The sequence below is a fragment of the Mesoplodon mirus genome, assembly GCF_964341445.2.
Source record: "Mesoplodon mirus genome assembly, chromosome: 3".
Lineage (NCBI taxonomy): Eukaryota > Metazoa > Chordata > Mammalia > Artiodactyla > Ziphiidae > Mesoplodon > Mesoplodon mirus.
Genome location: NC_138978.1, coordinates 85,439,387 through 85,460,358, shown reverse-complemented (window position 1 = coordinate 85,460,358; position 20,972 = coordinate 85,439,387). Strand labels below are relative to the sequence as shown.

The window sequence follows — 20,972 nt, the reverse complement described above, 5'->3', positions numbered from 1 at the left end:
AGCCCTGTCAGAGAAGGACAGAGATATAAAAACAAGCATGAAATTGTCCTGGGATGAAGTAAAAATAAAAATGGAAATAGGGGCTTCCCTGGTGGCACAGTGGTTAAGAATCTGCCTGCCAATTCAGCGGACACAGGTTCGAGCCCTCGTCTGGGAAGATCCCACATGCTGCAGAGCAACTAAGCCCGTGCGCCACAACTACTGAGCCTGTGCTCTGCAACAAGAGAAGCTACTGCAATAAGAAGCCCGTGCACCGCAACGAAGAGTAGCCCCTGCTCACCGCAACTAGAGAAAGCCTGTGCGCAGCAACAAAGACCCAAATGCAGCCAAAAATAAATAAAATAAAATAAAAAATGGAAATAAATAGGTACCTTAACTTTCACAATCTGAACTGGAATAGACTGGGATAGATATTTTGTTACACAAACTCTTGCAACTTGGTATTCAAAACCCAAGAACCAAATAAATTTGGATAAGAGAGACTATTTATTCAATATTTCCATCCATTATTTCTTTTTGTAATTGAGATATAACTGACATATAACATTGTATTATTTTTAACTGTACAACATAATGATTTGACATATTATATATTGTGAAATGATTACCAGAACAAGTTTATTTAATATCCATCACCACACAGTTACAAACTTTTTTTCTTATGATGAGAACTTTTAAGATCTACTCTCTTAGCAACTTTCTAATATACAATACAGCATTGTTAACTATAGTCATCATGTTGTCCATTACATTCCCAGAATTCATTTATCTTATAACTGGAAGTTTGTACCTTTCAACCGCCTTCACCCATTTCAGCCATGACCCCCGTGCCCACCCCCTGCCCAGCCTCTGGTAACCACCAGTCTCTTCTGTGTATCTGTGAGTTTTTTTGTTTGTTTGTTTGAAGATTCCACATACAAGTGAATTCACATAGTATTTGTCTTTCTCTGTCTCACTTATTTTACCTAGCATAATGCCCTCAAAGTCCATCCATGTTGTTGAAAATGGCAGGATTTCCTCCTTTTTCATGACTGAGTAATATTCCATCGTATCTAGATACCACATTTACTTTATTCATTCATCGATCAGAGGACTCTTCAGTTGTTTCTCTATTTTGGCTGCTGTAAATAATGCTGCAATGAACATGGGGGTGCAGACATCTTTTCCAGTTAGTGTTTTTGTTTCCTTTGGATAAATGCACAGAGTGGAATTGCTATATCATATGGTAGTGTTATTTTTAATTTTTTGAGGAAACACCATACTGTTTTCTATGGTGGCTACACCAATTTACATTCCTACCAACAGTGCACAAGGGTTCCCCTTTTTCCATATCCTCACCAACACTTGTTATATCTTGTCTTTTTGATGATAGCCATTGATTTGCATTTCCCTGATGATTAGTGACGTTGAGCACATTTTCATGCGCTTGTCGGTAATTTGTATGTCTTCTTTGGAAAAATATCTATTCAAATCCTCTGCCTATTTTTAAAAATTGGATTGTTTGGGTTTTTTTTTTTCCTATTGAGTTGTATGAGTTCTTCATATTTTTTGGATATTAACCATTTATCAGATATATGACTTGCAAATAATTTCTCCCATACCGTACGTTGCCTTTTCATTTTCTTGATGGTTTCCCTTCCTGCATAGAAGCTTTTCAGTTTGATGTAATCCCACTTGTTTATTTTTGATTTTGTTGCCTTTGTTTTGGGTGTCAAGAGCTCACTGCTAAGAATGATGTCAATGATCTTACCCGCTATGTTTTCTTCTAGGAGTTTTATGGTTTCAGGTCTTTAACTCATTTTGAATTGATTTTTGTGTATGGTATATGATAGTGTTCCAGTTTCATTCTTTTGCATGTGGTTGTCCAGTTTTCCCAGCACCATTTATTAAAGAGACAATCCTTTCCCCATTGTATATTCATCCTTTTTTCTTAAACTGGTGCTTCTTTCTGGTGAGAAAGTCCATAGCTCTTTTCTAATCCTCAATGGGATTTGTAATTCCCCAAATACTTAACCACTACACTGCAGTACATCAGCTGTTATGACTACAGAAAAGCAGAAAAACATGTGTGGAAAGAAAGTAGCTGCAGGAATTAAACTAGAAAAAAGTGGTAAGAACATGAATGAGTCAGCATGAGGGTATAACAGCTTTAAAAGGTATCAACTTCAAAGAGAAAATGAAATTATTTGGGTTGCCCTAGTAACACCAAGATAAAAATGTGGAAGTGAAAATGCAGGATTTAACACTAGGAAAACCTTCTTTGGCACCAAGATCTCTCATATCATGGAATGAGCTTTACCATGGCAACAGGCAAAAAACATGTAAACGGATTAAAGAAAAAATATCCAAGGGAGTGGAAGCATGGTAATAAAGACTAAGTTGATCTAATAAATAATCTGTACCTTTCTTTTCTTTTAATTCACAGAATTAAATAGGGGGAAAGCAAAGGGTCTGCAGGGATCAAATGAGACTTTCCTCAGTGACATGTGATCTTAAATGATTTTAAAAGTTCAGCTTAATGTATTATTTTCACACACTTATTTTTCCCCAAATGGTATAGAATCTCTACTCAGTCTCGACCTCTGGTTTTATTATAGGAAAAGGCAAAAGAAATAAAAACAGAAGGAATAGGTTACATTTTCCATGCCCAGTCTCTACATTTTTGGAGGAGTTATGTCCCTGGTGACTAAGGCAAGAAGAGACATTCATATTAATGTACTACTGCAGTATTAAATGATTACTCTAGTATTATAGTATTCAGGGCGCAGGACTGAAGTCCAAGTGTCCAGGCCTGAATCCTGGCTCTGCCACTTGTGAGCTGGGTGACCATGAACAGGTTACTCAATCCTTCTGTTTCCTCATCTTTAAAATGGGGAAAAGGATGGTATCTTCCTTCACTGGGTTTCTGGGAAGTGTATAAGAGGTAATTCTGGCAAACACTAATTGCTGTACTAGGCAGGAAATTAGCACTCATATATGACAACTACTAACATTATCAATAGAGCTAATAATCCAATTTGATAAGTGTGATAGGGAGTTTACTATTAAGAATAAGAATTTCTTGGTGTTTAGAGCCTTCAGCTCTAACTTGAGGTATCAAACTAAAAACAATTCTTTATAAAACAAAAGAAACAAGCTTTGAAAGATCACTTTTGTTAAAAGAGAGAGGAAAGATATAACAATGAATATTTAATATTATTATGCCTACTAAATACCAGGCATTAAACAAGTTATCTGTTGAGCTTCCACATGAAACCCATGAGGCAGGTATTATCTTAGCTCTTCAGAAGAAGAAATGTACAAGAGAGATGAATGATTTCTCCAAGGTTACAAAGCCTGTGACTGGCACACCAAAACTTCCCACTCCGCTCTGTCAGATTCCAATGCTCAAACTCATTCTACTTCATGAGATAAATTATTTTAGTCTCTAACAACCTCCTTTATGGGAAATTCAGCCTTGTCATCCATTGGCCAAAAAGCCTATCGGGGGAGTTAGCTATCTGAGGACTGAATTCAGGGCAATCAAATCTCTAGCCTAAAATCTGGCACTGAGAGAGAAATCCAGTCTGAGGAAAGATCTTTTAAAAGTTTACAAAGGACTCAGCTTCTCTCCACGAGGGGGTAACTAGTATCGCACTTACACTTCTGTTGTAAGTAGAGAGAAAAACACAATTTTACCAGAACCACAGAAGACCTTTTATATTATACTCTTGGTTACACCTATTTTTTGTTTGATGGTAAACCCTTGGGTGGAGAATGCAATACCCCAATTTCACACTGTTCCAATCTCCTTTAGGGGGATCTGCATGTGACTTTCAGGAACTCAGTGCAGCAAAACAGCAAGAACCTCCTGTACTGTACTAAGAATTTGAATACTGGGAAACATATACCAAAATAAAATAGAAGGACAGTGACTACTTACTTCCTTTTCATTGTTCTTATTCAAGTTAATTTGGTCAAGACACTTAACGATTAACCATCTCTTGCCCCTAGAAAATTATCAGATCCTCCCTTTCTTGATGCTTCAGCAGTGTTTTGCTTTGTTGCAGATATGTCTACAAAGAGGATTTGTTTTTCTAAAAAATGGTTCAAATGTTCATTCTTTTTTTTTAAATTAATTAATTAATTTTTTGGGGGGGTGCTGTGTTGGGTCTTCGTTTCTGTGCGAGGGCTTTCTCTAGTTGCGGCAAGCGGGGGCCACTCTTCATCGCGGTGCACGGGCCTCTCTTGTTGCGGAGCACAGGTTCCAGACCTGCAGGCTCAGTAGTTGTGGCTCACGGGCCTAGTTGCTCCGCAGCATGTGGTATCCTCCCAGACCAGGGCCTGCATTGGCAGGCAGACCCTCAACCACTGTGCCACCAGGGAAGCCCCATTGTCTTTTTATAATTATGATTCTGAATTTCTTGCTTCCAGTTTCAGATCACACAATGTTTCCAGAAGCAGGGGACAGAAAATGCTTTAGGTCCACTTTATGTAAAAAATTCCCATAGGTACCTGAAGTCTCTTCCCAATCCATGGGTTGATTGGGAAGAACTAAGGTTGACAGCCTTAGTTCTGCCAACTAATTCTTTTTTTTTTTAACATCTTTATTGGAGTACAATTGCTTTACAATGGTATGTTAGTTTCTGCTTTATATCAAAGTGAATCAGGTATACACATACATATATCCCCATATCTCTTCCCTCTTGTGTCTCCCTCCCACCCTCCCTATCCCACCCCTCTAGGTGGTCACAAAGCACCGAGCTGATCTCCCTGTGCTATGCGGCTGCTTCCCACTAGCTATCTATTTTACATTTGGTAGTGTATATATGTCCGTGCCACTCTCTCACTTCGTCCCAGTTTACCCTTCCCCCTCCCCGTGTCCTCAAGCACATTCTTTACATCTGCGTCTTTATTCCTGTCCTGCCCCTACATTCTTCACAACGATTTTTTTTTTATGATTCCATATATATGTGTTAGCATATGGTATTTGCTTTTCCTCTTTCTGACTTACTTCACTCTGTATGACAGACTCCAGGTCCACCCACCTCACTACAAATAACTCAATTTAATTTCTTTTTATGGCTGAGTAATATTCCATTGTATATATGTGCCACATCTTCTTTATCCATTCATCTGTCGATGGACACTTAGGTTGCTTCCATGTCCTGGCTATTGTAAATAGAGCTGCAATGAACATTGTGGTACATGACTCTTTTTGAATTATGGTTTTCTCAGGGTATAATGTCCAGCAGTGGGATTGCTGGGTCAATATGGTGGTTCTATTTTTAGTTTTTTAAGGAACCTCCATACTGTTCTCCATAGTGGCTCTATCAATTTACATTCCCACCAACAGTGCAAGAGGGCTCCCTTTTCTCCACACCCTCTCCAGCATTTATTGTTTGTAGATTTTTTGATGATGGCCATTCTGACTGGTGTGAGGTGATACCTCACTGTAGTTTTGATTTGCATTTCTCTAATGATTAGTGATGTTGAGCATCCTTTCATGTGTTTGTTGGCAATCTGTATATCTTCTTTGGAGAAATGTCTATTTAGGTCTTCAGCTCATGCAGCTCAATACCAAGAAGACAAACAACTAATTCTTGATGTTAAGACATACCCAAACATGTGGACCATTCTGAAATTGTAGCTCTTTTAGGGGAATCTGACTTATGATATGATTTCATGTCAACCTGAGTTCTAGGGTACATGTTCCCTTAGCTTCAATTTTTCTTCATATCATCAAATACAACCTGCAGATACTTCTATTAGTGCTCTGCTTTCTATTTATATTTAACCTTAATGTTTTCATCCCAACTCCTCAAGTTTCCTCCTTTTCTTGTTTTCCCCAATATAAGTGACTCATGATGTATCTGATGGATCAGATGTATGGTTTGAGAGAGAAGAAGATGACACCAAGATTTTTGACTTGAGGAACAGAAAGGATGGAGGTGACATTTTCTGAAGGGAGAAGGAAATGACAGAAAGAGTAAATCTGGGGGTGGGGAATGAGGAATTTGGTTAGAGACATGTTAAATATGAGACATCTATTAAGATGACCAAGAGGAGGGACTCCATAAACAGCTGGATATACTAGGCTAGAGTTAGGAAAGATATGGGCTGGAGATATAAATTTGGGGGTCATCAGGGTATAGGAAGTGACTAAAGCCATGGAACAGTATGAAGTCACTTTGGAAGTATACAGAGAGAAGAAAACTACCTAAGGACTTCTACAGCAAGGAGCATTTTCCCACCAGATGTGGGATTGAATTACTCTCTCACTTGTTTAGGTTACTGTGAAAATGTCATATTATCATTAACATGATAACGGAACACTGTTTCTGGTGACCCTCTTTAAAATATTCATAGTAACTTGCCACCACCAGTGGCACACTATCCAAGCATTCCATTTTTTCATTCTCCTAAGTGACTTTTATCAACAGCATTATCTTTATCAGATGTACTACATACGTGTTTACTAGTGTTTTTGTCTGTCTCCTGCATTATAAGGTACATTCCATAAGAAACAGATACTTTGTTTTGTTCACTCGTACCTCCCAGTGTGCAGAACAGTGCCTGGCATATAAAAAGGACTCGGTAAGTAGTTGCTGAATGAATGAATGATGAAGAATGAGTATACATGTATTCTGAAATTCTCTCAGTTGTTAAAAATGAATAACTATTATACCCGTTTTATTGCTCTTCACAAATCGAAGGTTTGTGGCCACCCTACATTGTCAGATAATGGTTAACATTTTTTAGCAATAAAGTACATTAAAATTAAGGCATGTACATTGTTTTTTACATATAATGCTATTATTGCACACAATAGACTACAGTGTACTATAAACATAACTTCTATATGCACTGGGAAACCAAAAGTTGGTGTGACTTGATTTATTGCAATATTTGCTTTATTGTGGTGGTCGGGAATCAAACACACAACATCTGTGAGGTATGCCTGTATAACAGAAATATTTCTGTAAATACCCCAGAATTTAGAGTTAGGTGCACTTAGTTTTGAAGAAGAGAACCACCAGATTTTTTTTTGCAACACTGCATTTTCTCATGACACCCACACTCTGCTTCAGGGCAGAGGAGAAGCAAAGAAGGTATAAAAGGCTACCTGGGAGATTTATGCGGAGGTTGAAAAGGAAAATCTTTCTCTGCCTTGTTCAGGGAGTTGGGAGAGGGAAGATAGGAGAGGAGTGGGAAGAGAGAGGTTCTCGGCCTGATTTATTTTGAACTTGGGCTCCTAGATAATAATTGTAGCAGTATCATATTCTTTCCTCTACTTCCATGGCCTGTCTAAATCACCTTCCAGGGACCTACCATAGAATAAGGTAAAGACTGCAAGAAGGAAGGACAGGTACTTACTAAGCAACAGCAGGCAAGAGTGATCATTGATAGTTTGGGTCAGAATTCTCAACTGTAAATGACTGGCAAAGCACAAGTGCAGGAAAATGGGAGAGTCAGGACTGTGGGAAGCCATGGTGAATCTACCATCATTCTGCAAAAAACACGATACTGAATTGGTGGTAACACGAGTCTGTAAGTCAACCTTTTGCTATAACTAGCATTATTCAGTCCCTTACTGGAGTCTGAGTTCCATCTTTCAAGAGGAATGTGGAAAAATATTAGATAGACACTTATTTAAGAGCAAGTTCCACCTTCAAAAATATATCCAGATTTCAATATTTCCAACTCAGCTCTATTGCTATTACCCTGGTCCAAGCCATCATCATCTCTCAGCTAGATTACTGCAATAGCCTCACAACTGGTCTCCCTGCTTCTACCACTGACCCATATAGATTTGCCTCAACTGAGTGGCAGAATGATCCTATTAAAATATTGGGTTTCTCCTGTGCTCAAAACCTTCTGACAACTCCATCTCACTCAGAAAAAGCCAAAATGTTTACAAAAATCTTACTAGGCCCTACATAGTCTGCACTCTTCCCATGCTCAGCACCACTGTCATAGCCTTCTTCACTCTGGCTAGCTCCGCCACACTGGTCTTTCCTGCAGTTTCTTCAAATCCCAGGTTCACTCCTGCCCCAGGGTCTTTGCATTTGCAGTACCCTCTGCCTGGAATTCTCCTCTTCCTGATACCAGCAGGGCTCAATCCCTTGCCTTCTTCAGGACTTGATGAAACTTATCCAGATTCCAGCCACTTTTCACCATTTCTGTCACTACCACTCTGGGCCAAGCCTTCACCAGCTCTCGAGTGGATAATACAGCAAAGCTGATTTCATGTATTACAACCCCAGCCCCGGCACTCCCTTTCTTCCTGCCCTGCCTTATTTTTCTCCATAGCATTTGGCACCTTTGAACATGCTACACATTTTACTTACTTACGTGTTTCTCTTGTCTCCTCCCCCTTGACCATAAGTCCCATGAAGGCGGGAATTTTTGTCAGATTTGGACACTATTTTGTCCCTAATGTCCAGGAGAGTGTCTGACCCATATTTGTCATTCAATAGATATTTTTTGATTGAAAGAATAAAGCAATAGAAACAGAATTTATAGAGACATGTTACCTAAATCGAGACAAGCAAAGGAGTATATAAGTCTAACAGATGATTCAAGAACCTAGAAGTATATGGATAGACTAAGGTTCCGACTACAAAGTGCTTCAATTTCAGATGTAAAAACAGGCCTCAAACTGTGGCATGAGAGATTTAGGGTAGACAGGAAGAACCTATTGTTAAATTATTCAATAGATGGTTCTGGAACAAAACCTGTGGGTTGGTCATGCCACTGAGATGGGAAAAATGGGTGCGACTTGCTCTCTGGGGGTGGAGTGCTAGCTGAGAAAGCCCACCGCTACTCTGCTCAGAGCCTAAGATGAGTATTTCTCCAGGAGCCAACATCACCTACTAAAACAGCAGAGAGTGCCATGTGCTTCCACAGGGAAAACACATGTACTGGTATTAAATTAGGAATTACCCACTGGAAAACCTGTTGACAGAATCTGGGCTGAGCCGGGCTCCTGAAATTTATTAGAAAATCTTGGGGGAAACAAAACGCAGGGTACATAGAGTGGTGGCTCTCAATGTATGGAATCAGCTGGAAAGTTTAAAAAATACTAATACCCGGGTCCAGTTAAATCAGAACATACCCCAGGCATGAAGTTTCTTTTTAAAGGTGCCCAGGTGATTCCAACATGCAGCTGAGGTTGAGATCTATTTCCCTAGAAACCTCGTACTTCCTCTTTTTTTTTTTGCGGTACGCGGGCCTCTCACGGTTGTGGCCTCTCCCATTGCGGAGCACAGGCTCCGGACGCGCAGGCCCAGCGGCCATGGCTCACGGGCCCAGCCGCTCCGCGGCATGTGGGATCCTCCCGGACCGGGGCACGAACCCGTGTCCCCTGCATCGGCAGGCGGACTCTCAACCACTGCGCCACCAGGGAAGCCCTCGTACTTCCTCTTTTTGTGATTAAAAAGTAAACCTATGAACCAGGTGATGTCTTAAGGAAAAACTGGAGCTCTATCTGTGCCTACCAAAGCAGAGTTCACTTACTTAAAATGATTTCAGTACTCTACGAACTCATATTTTCATATCATGTCTTTAGTTAATAGGTACCTCACCTCTCCCTGGATCACCACATCAGACTGACAGGCTTCCCCAGGCGGCCCACCCTCCTGTGGGAAGAGGATAACATTTGATGGGGTCATGACCATAACTGCAGTGTCCTATTTTGGAAGGCTGTGGCTGAGCGTTTTCATAGGCAGTCCAAGATCAACACTCTCCCTACCTGCTCTGTTCACTCCTTCACTCCCCTGGGTTATTTATATACGAATCCATCTCCCCGCCCACACTATAAATTCTGTAAGGGCAGACGCTGCCTTGCTCATTTTGGCACTCCCAGCCTCTGACTTCATTGTCTGAGGAATAATGACAAGTAGCTCCACAGGCATGGCAATTACCCCCCCAGAACATTTTCTAATGTGGACGATGCATCGAACGCTAGAACTGTAGTTTTGATGGGGACCATTTTTACTTTATAGGTGTTTTATTTTAGAATAACAGTGAGTGTGGATCTTACCAGCAAAGATCTCTTTATGAATAAAGAAAAATCCCATCTCCACCACAACATGAGCTAAGGTTTACTATGTGCCTAGACAGTGTCAGGCACATCACATGTATCATATTATTTAATCCCCAAACATCCCTAGGCTCTAGGTGCCATTACAGAAGAAACTGAGACCTTGGAAGGTTAAACGTCCTGCCTAGGGTTACACAGCAGTAAGTAGAAGAGCCTGGATGCAACCAAGGTGATCTGGTTATAATTCTAAGTAAGTCACTAAACCTAACATTTCATGGATAACAGAATTGAAAATTGAATTTCTTCCTGATTTAATTTAGGAATTAGTTAGCAGGAAAGGGTGTTTTCCCTTACTCTACGGAAGGGTTTCTTAAAAACTGGGAGTGCTACTACTTAACATGTCCTATTAACTTACATTATAATATCAGAGATGCTGTCTTTTAAATTCATCTTATATTCAGAGTATAACATATTAAGAGATGTTATCTTTAAACTTTCTGTTTGCTTTTCCATTGGTGTTGACTCCTAACTTTTTGGCTTTAAATCTCTTAGCTCTTCAGTCTCTTGGTCAAGCACTTAATAATTTTAAAGAATTTTAACAGTAGAACCTACTGCATCCCATAGCTAAACAAGAGTACAGCTAGTCTATTTTCCTGTTGTACATCCATATTTTTAATAACAAATTTATAGTTTATTACTTGATAATGAAAGACAATACACAGTTTCAATTTTTATGTCAAACACTTAGTTTAGGAAAGATAATGAAGATTTCTTTAACCTTCTTCATAGGTGATTCTAATATAAAAATACTGATGATGCTTAGGTAGTGTTTCTGCTACTTTCCCCACTTTCACTAAATAAATTAGTTGGAGTATGAGATGTTGAGAGATTGGGAATGACTCTCTTAAAATGTCATAGAGATTAAAAATTTTCTCTTTCTCAGATTATAGTCTAAAAACAAATATATTTTAAAACAGGCTTCATTCCAGGTTTCCAAGCAAACACACCCAAATAGATTAATTAATATATCAGAGCCTTAGACTGTTTTCAAATGCTATACCTACACTGCTTATGATGTCATACAAATAATTTTGATTCAGTTTGAATATGTCAACAGGAAGAGGTCTGGCAGAAACAAAATTCTAAGCAAACTAATTATGAGACTCAAGCAATTCCATTACCAGAAATGCTAGTTAAACCAAACAGTAGTGCAGCCAAAGAACATCAAGGAACACCACTGTTTTCAAGACTTGTGGTTTCCTCATATAAGGGACCTATTCTGCTCTTATTTGGATGTGGCACAAGGGGGCTTTTTGAAAGCATGGTATATTTCAATTTAATAAAAAAAAATCTCAATACAGCTGAGTGAACGTAAAAGTGCTTGCAGTCAGACACTCACATTCCTCAGTCTCTATAAATATGTCTGCTGCTTGACATCAATAACACACCTTGTTGCCTCACCTAAAACATTCTTGTTTTTGCATATCAAATATTCTAATGTGATGCGGTCCTTTGTGCATGGCTCCAGTTTGGGTCTAATATTCTCTTCCCTTCTATTGAAGAATAGGTCTCCTGAAAATTTTGTAGAAACAGACTGTCATCATACTAAGCATCTTTCTTCCAAACCACAATGGCCACTGCTGACTGAGCTTACTAGGCAAAATCATTCATAAAGGTGGGGTATGTTCCTTCTTATGGCATCAGTGAGATATTAATAGCATTTTAATACAAAACCTCAGGGTAATTTGTGCAAATTCTTTTCTCTATGAAGTGATTCTAGATTTTTACATTTAGGCTGATATGAAATCCTTAGTCCAAAGCAATATACGCCAACAGTAAAACTAATAAAAGTATTCCTGTTATTGCCTTATGGGTATATATTACATCACTGAACATCTGTATTCTGAGAACTCTAAGTTTAGTCATAAGCAGCCACACTAATCTAAAAAGTAAAAATGGAAGTAAGTTATCTCTACTTACCATTCTGTTCAACATAATACAGTGGTTAAAATGCAAATTTTACAGCCAGAAAGACCTAGGTTTGAAATCTAGGTCTGTGGCAATCTCTTTAAATTATGCACACTTAGAAAAGTGCTTGGCAGTAAATATGACAATTATCAACCTCATTATTTAATTAAGGAAATATTAGCTAGGCTTCTCTCCTGAGAAGCTTCTGAATTCTGAAAATCCCACTTACTGTATGTTTCTCTATATCTACTGTTCATGGAATATGCCTAAAAGTACCCCCAAACTGTGGTGTCCTCTAAAACATCTGGTAATTTTTTCCACTTACCTAAAGATAGGCCAGTTTCTTCAAATCAACCACCTCTAATTTACCTGTTTTACCTGTCTTTGCTGCATGGATATACTGAAACAAAAACCCATGAAAATGCCAACCTAACCTAATTCTTGAACTAGATATCTGGAAATTTAGAGGTCCCAGATATGCAAATCTGTTAGATCCTCCCCACCCCACTCCTGACTATGTGGCTCCTGAAGCTTCCTTGGCACCTAGCATCCCTGGAGCATGACCCAAAGCTTTAAGGACACCTCAATAGCTAAGACTAGGAAAGATAAGGCCAATGGAGCAGTTCCTAAGAACAAGTACCCATCTCTACCTCCCACCTTCAGGTGGTTAGACCTGCCAGCATGAAAATTACACCACCGTGGAAAGGCTGTTCCTCTGACTGCTGCCATCCAAGAACACCGCTGCCTTTCTGGGGTCTACAGGATGGCCAGCAGCTGCAGCTGCAGGACTGATCTGTCCCCTTATGGGAGACTTCCTGGAAGCTGAGTCACTATTTCCAGGAGTAGTCACTGAAAGAGCCTTCATGTTGAATCTTCCTTGCAAGGTGCTACCATGGCCCTGTGCTCTTTGTGGCCTGAGCTATAAGATGGCAACACCATGGCAGGAGAGATCACTTATTGTCTCCTGGAATCCAGTGTCTCCTTTTTACAAGATAATTGATAAGTGCCTGTTCCAGCCCCCTTGCAGGCAGGTGTGACCATGTGACTTAGTCCTAGCCAGTGAAATAGAAAAGATATCTTCAACTCTGAGTTGTGTCCTTAAAGGAAAGGAGCTTGCCCTCAACATACCCTCCTCCTCACTTCTGAGGAGGGTATGTCACTTCAATCAGACCAACAAGGGATACATGATAGCAATGGTGGAACATCAAGACATAAGGAGGCTGAACCCTTGCCATTATAGACCCCCATGATCATGCTCCTACTAGTATGGGAAAGAAAGAATGTCTTTTCTTGTTTAAGCCACTATTAGGAGGAGGGGGAGGGTATCTCTGACATCATTTGAACTCATAACTCTTAGCCACATGTGGCAGTGCTCACACTGGGGTAGGTGAATGCATCCAGGTGGGGAGTATGAGAAGCCATAAGATATACATGTGTATTTTCTAGGTACATAGACTTTACTCAAAGATTCTGGATTAAAAGTGTTATACTGAAACCAACAGGGACATGGTTTCATATGTTTTTGAAAGTTAAAATACAAGATAATAAATGAAATTTAGTGCTACAGACAGAATATTTCTAGCTCTATTCCAGGTTCCTGAAATAAGCAGAAAATCTCTTCTATCCTGAGGGAGGCTCTGATGGAAAGTAGGAGGTGTATTACTTGTAGAAAGGATATTTAACTACAAGTCCAAGGTTCTAGACCCAACTCCACTTCTGACTATACTATATGAGACAAGTCCTGATGCTCTGTGCTTTTAGGTTTATGAAACAGAGCCACATGTCTATGTGTCCAGTCAACACACTGCCAAATACACACACACACACACACACACACACACACACACTCTTGGGTTGCGTGGGGGATAAAGATGACTTAGACATGATCTTGGAAGGCAATGAGATGCTAGGAGTTGTAATCCAGGAATAATGACATCCAAGTGGAAGCCTTCCCAAGAAAGGCCACTCACTACCTGGGCAACCTACTGTGAAGTTCTTTAGTGGAAAAATTCTACAATTTGCACAGAACTCCCAAACAACTTTCTATGGTTCACTATTAAATGAGAAGACAATTATAAATTATCTGCTACTTAGGGAATGCTTCCACATATAAATGCCTTTATAAGAGAGATATAAAGAAGACAAATACACAAAGGAGCAAATGAACACAGACAAAAGCCTAAAGCAGGAGAAACATGCAAAGCAAAGAGAAAATCACTTTTAAAAAACTCTAAACTATACTTAATCTTTTCAGGGAGCTAGCAGAAGATATTGTGTCCATAAACATATCAGAAAAAGCTTGGAAATTAAAAATAAGATAATTAAAATGTCAACATCAGGGTTAGATTATAATGTTGAGAAAATTCATCTTGAAGTAGAACAAAAAGGCAAATGGGGAAGAAAAAACAGATATATAGATTCCAGATCCAATATCTGAAAAACGAAAATTTCATAAAGATTATAAAGAGAAAGTGAGTAGAGAAACTACACAGAAAATACTGCAAGAAATTTTCCTCAAATTGCGGAATATGAGACTCAATATTTTTAAAAAGGATGACCAAAGTGTCCAGCATGAGGAATAACTAAAGCCCCATACCATCATGAGGTGTCAGAGCATCAAGGATAAAGAGAAGATCCTGAAAACTTCTGGGAGATAAAGGGGGTTAGAAGGCATATATGAAGAAACAAAATTCAGAACCACTGATATTGTTAGACTTCTCAATAACAATACTGGATGCTAAAAAAAAATGCTTTAAAAAAAAGCCTTTAAAATTCTTAGTGTAAGTAGTTGTCAATTTAGAGTTCAATACCCAGCCAAAATAACTTTCAAATCTGAGAGCAGAATGAATAATATCTTTCAGACATTGAAAGACTCAGAAAACTCACCTTTATGCATAATTTCTTTTAAAAGTACTGAGGGATGTAAAGGCAATAAAAAGTTCCTCCCTTGAATTCCAGACATACATCCAGCTGCTGACTTGACATTTACAATTAGATGTTGAATAGGCATTTCAAAATTAGTAAGTCCAAAACACAATTCTTTATTTCAACCCCAAATCTGCTATTCCCACAATCTTCTACATTACAGTTCCTCTGGTTTAAAACTTTGGAGTTAATTTTGACCTCTTTATCTTGCACTCAGGTCTATTCTGTCAGCAAAGCCTAGTGGCTCAACTTTTAAAATATATCCAGAATCTGACCATTTCTCATTAATTATACTGCTACATCCCAACCACCAGCATGTTGCATGTGGTTTACTGCAACAGGTTCATAACTAGTCTCCATGCTTCCATCCTTTTCTCCTACAGTCTAGTCTCTACCATTTTTTTCCTCAGAGTGTGCCTTTTTTAGAAAATCAGTGAGGTCAAAACTATTTTCATAAGAATACTACACAATTTGCCTTTTTAACTCACATTCTCTGGTGAATGTACAGAGGAATTTTCTGGAGGCTACATGATATTAGTGAACAGACTGAATGCCAGGCATTAAAGAAATATGTAAAAATTTAAAACATTGTCATTTTCTTTGGGGGAAAATATAGTTATTTTCATAAAAATATATTATTTGTGTTAACATGTTTTCTTATTATTTTAAAATAAGTTAATACTTAACAGTTTAAAATTTCTAATATGGTAAATATCTACAAATATAACCACATAAAGCTCTTTGGGAGTCTTCAATAATTTTTTAAGATTACAAAGGCCCTGAGGCCATAAAGTTTGGCTAATGGCTTCTCTATACTGCAGCCAGAGTGATCCTTGTAAAACTCAAGTCATACTATGACCCTCATTTGCTTAAATAATGGCTCCTCACTTCACTCAGAGTAGAGGAGGACAAGACACTTCATGAGCCTACAGTACCCTCTCCTAATAACTACTATTCTCCCCTCGCTCAGTGCCTTCCACCCTCATTGGCCTTCTTGCTGTTGCCCCATCATGCCAGGGATATGCCTTTGTATTTGCTGTTCTCTCCTCAGATATGGATGGCTCCCTCCCTTCCTCCAGGTCTTTGCCTTATGAGTCATATTTTTTGTTGTTTCTCTTTCCAGATACTTAAATACCTGCAAATATTTCCCTATTCTTCTGTGGTAGTGCTACTCTTATCTTTGCCACACATATATTTGTTTACCCTACCCCACCTGTCACAGAGTATGTCCCCAGGACAGTGGCTGGTTTTTAATCTCCTCAAAGGAGAGCAGATCTGGTGGTGGTTTGCACCCAGTTATGGTCTTGAACTGAAAACACATGGCTGAACTCAAGGGATGGTCCGGCTAAACCTTCAGGAAAGAATATACTCAACGCAGGGCACAGAGCCCCAACTCTATTCAAATTTTGAAAACAAAGACCCAGTCTCTATGAAAATTTGTGGAAAGCCTGATGACTTGGTGTCAGAAAATTCTTTTTAAGTTCATATGCTGGAGGAGAGACCTTCAAGATGTCAGCGGAGTTAGATGTGGAGATCACCTTCCTCCCCACAAATACATCAGAAATACATCTACACGTGTAACAACTCCTACAGAACACCTACTGAACGCTGGCAGAAGACCTCAGACCTCCTAAAAGGCAAGAAACTCCCCACGTACCTGGGTAGGGCAAAAGAAAAAAGAAAAAACAGAGACAAAAGAATAGGGATGGGACCTGAACCAGTGGGAGGGAGCTGTGAAGGAGGAAAGGTTTCCACACACTAGGAAGCCCCTTTGCGGGCAGAGACTGTGGGTGTGGGAGTGGGGAAGCTTCGGAGCCGGGGAGGAGAGCACAGCAACAGGGGGCGGAGGGCAAAGCAGAGAGATTCCCACACAGAGGATTGGTGCCGACCGGCACTCACCAGCCCGAGAGGCTTGTCTGCTCCCCCACCGGGGCAGGCAGGGGGCGTGGGAGCTGAGGCTCGGGTTTCATCTGGGGTTGGCTGCGTGAACACAGCCTGAAGGAGGCTAGTGCACCACGGCTAGCTGGGAGGGAGGCTGGGAAAAAGTCTGGAGCTGCCGAAGAGGCAAGAGACCACTGTTTTGGGGTGCGCGAGGAGAGGGGATTCAGAGCACTGCCTAAACAAGCTCCAGAGATGGGCACCAGCCATGGCTATCAGCGCGGACCCCAGAGACGGGCACGAGATGCTAAGGCTGTTGCTGCAGTCACCAAGAAGCCTGTGTGCAAGCACAGGTCACCACTCTCCACACCTCCCCTCCCGGGAGCCTGTGCAGCCCGCCACTGCCAGGGTCCTGTGATCCAGGGACAACTTCCCCGGGAGAACGCACGGCGCGCCTCAGGCTGGTGCAACGTCACGTGGGCCTCTGCCGCCACAGGCCCGCCCCACAACCGTACCCCTCCCTCCCCCCGGCCTCAGTGAGCCAGAGCCCCTGAATCAGCTGCTCCTTTAACCCCGTCCTGTCTGAGCGAAGAACAGACGCCCTCAGGTGACCTACATGCAGAGGCGGAGCCAAATCCAAAGCTGAACCCTAGGAGCTGTGCGAACAAAGAAGAGAAAGGGAAATCTCTCCCAGCAGCCTCAGGAGCAGCGGATTAAATCTCCACAATCAACTTCATGTACCCTGCATCTGTGGAATACCTGAATAGACAAAAAATCATCCCAAAATTGAGGTGGTGGACTTTGGGAGCATCTGTAGACATGGGGTTTGCTTTCTGCATCTAAGTTGTTCCTGGCTTTATGTTTACCTTAGTTTAGTATTTAGAGTTTATTATCATTGGTAGATTTGTTTATTGATTTGGTTGCTTTCATCCTCCTTTTTCTTTTATACATATATATATTTTTTTCCTTTTTCTCTTTTTATGAGTGTACATGTGTATGCTTCTTTCTATGATTTTGTCTGTATAGCTTTCCTTTTACCATTTGTCCTAGGGTCCTGTCTGTCCGTTTTTTGCTTTATTTTTTTCTTTTTACTATAGTTTTTAGCGCTTGTTAACATTGGTGGATTTGTTTTTTGGTTTGGTTACTATCTTCATTCTCTCTTTCTTTTTAAATTACTTTTTAATATTTTTATTTTTAATAATTATTTTTTAATAACTTTATTTTATTTTTCTCATTCTTTCTTTTTCTCTCTTCTTTCTCTTTTTCTCTCTGAGCCATGTGGCTGACAGGGTCTTGGTGTTCTGGCCAAGTGTCAGGCCTGTGTCTCTGAGGTGGGAAAGCTGAGTTCAGGACATTGGTCCACCAGAGACCTCACGGCTGCATGTAATATAAAACAGCAAAAGCTCTCCTAGAGATTTCCATCTCAACCTTAAGACACAGCTCCACTCAACGACTGGCAAGCTACAGTGTTGGACACCCTATGCCAAACAACTAGCAAGACAGGAACACAACCCCACCCATTAGCAGAGAGGCTGCCTAAAATTATAATAAGGTCACAGACACCCCAAAACACACCACCGGACGTGGTCCTGCACACAAGAAAGACAAGATCCAGCCTCATCCACTAGACCACAGGCACTAGTTCCCTCCACCAGGAAGCCTACACAACCCACTAAACCAACCTTAGCCACTAGGGGTAGACACCAAAAACAATGGGAACTACGAACCTGCAGCCTGCAAAAAGGAGACTCCAAACACAGTAAGTTAAGCAAAAGGAGAGGACAGAGAAACACACAGCAGATGAAGGAGAAAGGTAAAAACCCACCAGGCCAAACAAATGAAGAGGAAATAGGCAGTCTACCTGAAAAAGGATTCAGAGTAATGATAGTAAAGATGATCCAAAACCTTGGAAATAGAATGGAGAAAATATAAGAAACGTTTAACAGGGACCTAGAAGAACTAAAGAGCAAACAAAGAATCATGAACAGCACAATAAATGAAATTAAAAATTCTCTAGAAGGAATCAATAGCAGAATAACTGAGGCAGAAGAACTCATAACTGACCTGGAAGATAAAATAGTGGAAATAACTACTCCAGAGCAGAATAAAGAAAAAAGAATGAAAAGAATTGAGGACAGTCTTAGAGACTTCTGGGACAACATTAAACACACCAACATTCGAATTATAGGGGTTCCAGAAGAAGAGAAAAAGAAAGGGACTGAGAAAATATTTGAAGAGATTATACTTGAAAACTTCCCTAATATGGGAAAGGAAATAGTCAATCAAGTCCAGGAAGCGCAGAGAGTCCCATACAGGATAAATCCAATGAGAAACATGCCAAGATACATATTAATAAAACTATAAAAAATTAAATACAAAGAAAAAATATTAAAAGCAGCAAGGGAAAAACAACAAATAACATACAAGGGAATCGCCATAAGGTTAACAGCCGATATTTCAGCAGAAACTCTGCAAGCCAGAAGGGAGTGGCAGGACATATTTAAAATGATGAAAGGGAAAAACCTAAAACCAAGATTACCCAGCAAGGATCTCATTCAGATCTGACAGAGAAATTAAAACCTTTACAGACAAGCAAAAGCTGAGAGAATTCAGCACCACCAAACCAGCTTTAAAACAAATGCTAAAGGAACTTCTCTAGGCAGGAAACTCAAGAGAAGGAAAAGACCTACAATAACAAACACAAAACAATTAAGAAAATGGTAATAGGAACATACATATGGATAATTACCTTAAATGTAAATGGATTAAATGCTCCAACCAAAAGACATAGACTGGCTGAATGGATACAAAGCAGGACCCATATACATGCTGCCTACAAGAGACCCACTTCAGACCTAGGGACACATACAGACTGAAAGTGATGGTATGGAAAAAAATATTCCATGCAAATGGAAATCAGAAGAAAGCTGGAGTAGCAATTCTCATATCAGACAAAATAGACTTTAAAATAAAGACTATTACAAGAGACAAAGAAGGACACTACATAATGATCAAGGGATCAATCCAAGAAGTAGATATAACAATTGTAAATATTTATGCACCCAACATAGGAGCACCTCAATACATAAGGCAAATGCTAAAAGACATAAAAGGGGAAATCGACAGTAACACAATCATAGTAGGGGACTTTAACACCTCACTTTCACCAATGGATAGATCATCCAGAATGAAAATAAATAAGGAAACACAAGCTTTAAATGATACATTAAACAAGATGGACTTAATTGATATTTATAGGACATTCCATCCAAAAACAACAGAATACACTTTCTTCTCAAGTGCTCATGGAACATTCTCCCGGATAGATCATATCCTGAGTCACAAATCAAGCCTTAGTAAATTTAAGAAAATTGAAATTGTATCAAGTATCTTTTCTGACCACAACGCTGTGAGACTAGATATCAATTACAGGAAAAAATCTGTAAGAAATACAAACACCTGGAGGCTAAGCAATACACTACTAAATAACCAAGAGATCACTGAAGAAATTAAAGAGGAAATCAAAAAATACCGAGAAACAAATGACAATGAAAACATGATGACCCGAAACCTATGGGATGCAGCAAAAGTAGTTCTAAGAGGGAAGTTTATAGCAGTACACTCCGACCTCAAGAAATAAGAAACAATTCAAATAAACAACCTAAACTTACACCTAAAGCAATTAGACAAAGAAGAACAAAAAACCCCCAAAGTTAGCAGAAGGAAAGAAATCATCAAATGAGATCAGAAATAAATGAAAAAGAAATGAAGGAAACAATAGCAAAGATCAATAAAACTAAAAGCTGGCTCTTTGAGAAGATAAACAAAATTGATAAACCATTAGCCAGACTCAACAAGAAAAAAGGGAGAAGACTCAAATCAATTGAAGTAGAAATGAAAAAGGAGAAGTAAAAACTAACACTGCAGAAATACAAAGGATCATGAGATATTACTACAAGCAACTATACGCCTATAAAATGGACAACCTGGAAGAAATCGACAAATTCTTAGGAAAGCACAACCTTCTGAGACTGAACCAGGAAGAAATAGAAAATATAAACAGACCAATCACAAGCACTGAAGTTGAAACTGTGATTAAAAATCTTCCAACAAACAAAAGCCCAGGACCAGATGGATTCACAGGCGAATTCTATCAAACATTTAGAGAAGAGCTATC

General features: G+C 39.6%; 1 protein-coding gene across 1 annotated transcript in view; it reads right to left on the bottom strand.

Annotated features, from left to right (window-relative positions):
* LRRC8C (leucine rich repeat containing 8 VRAC subunit C) overlaps positions 1–20,972 on the bottom strand; it is an 89,919-nt gene that overhangs the window by 56,715 nt on the left and 12,232 nt on the right. The gene's annotated exons all lie outside the window — the stretch shown is intronic.